Genomic DNA, 1,113 nt, shown 5'->3' with positions numbered 1-1,113 from the left:
GCTACTCGAGGCAGTTCAGCATCCAACACGTTTTCTACCATACCTTTATTTGATCCATCTCTTACTAATCGAACACAGACATTCAATTCAGCACCTCCCCCCTCTCCCTCCTCCCAACCCAACAGCTTGACCTTACTACACTGTGACCGGCTTCACACAAAAAAAAACTCCCCCTTTCATGGGACCAAATATACGAGACACACTTGAATTATGTTCTTCTTTCAACCTTTGATGATCATAAACTACATTTTTTTTTTATATGATATTCGGATAATTGTGAACTAAATCTCTGGAATCTGAGAGTTGTCTCAAAGGAAAAAATAAAATCTGCTGAATACATTGCAGTAGATATATTTACAGTAACACAAATTGCAGGTAACAATGTCGTATGCTCCAAACAACTTTATACAATGCTATGGTAAACAGAACATCTGCACACCATGAAGTGCAGATACTTATATCCACCAGTTACGCCATTCTCTAAGATTCTCAATAGTTTTTCATCATTACAAGAATATTTGTGCACTTGATAGAACACTCGAGAATCTTTAATTACTAACAAGCAGAAATGTAACTACATAATATGCCAATCAAACAGGGTCATTAAAATAACTGCACAACTGAGAGTAAACCAAAATTTACAACCGACAGTATGTGTGTGTGACGACTCATCTATCAAATAGGTTTATAACAGTGGATTAATATCTAATTGCTGAAAGTACCATCACAAAGAAAAGATAAATTACTCAGGTCACACTGGAGAGGCCTCTCAACAGCGTGAAACATCTTGCAATACATGAGATCAACCTTTGGTGAAGAAGTGTGATTCACAACGTGGCATTTAAAATCAGTCCATCGTGACAGAACTGAAAAGGTGTCTTTCCTCTATAGGTCATCGTGTGATGTCTAAGTCTATTCTCTTCTGAGAAAGATGCATCGCACAGGTCTAACTTGAAAGGCTTCTCCCCAGTGCGGGTCATCATGTGTCGTTTGAGACTACTCTTTTGTGAGAAAGCTGCATCACACAGGTCACACTGGAAAGGCTTCTCTCCAGTGTGGGTCATCACGTGTCATTTGATATCTCCCTTTAGTGTGAAAAATGCATCACAGAGG

The sequence above is a fragment of the Oratosquilla oratoria genome, chromosome 12, assembly GCF_046742065.1.
Source record: "Oratosquilla oratoria isolate Oo_2021 chromosome 12, ASM4674206v1, whole genome shotgun sequence".
In the NCBI taxonomy this organism is placed as follows: domain Eukaryota; kingdom Metazoa; phylum Arthropoda; class Malacostraca; order Stomatopoda; family Squillidae; genus Oratosquilla; species Oratosquilla oratoria.
The sequence above is the reverse complement of the archived record's forward strand: the minus strand, read 5'-3'. Positions refer to the sequence as shown.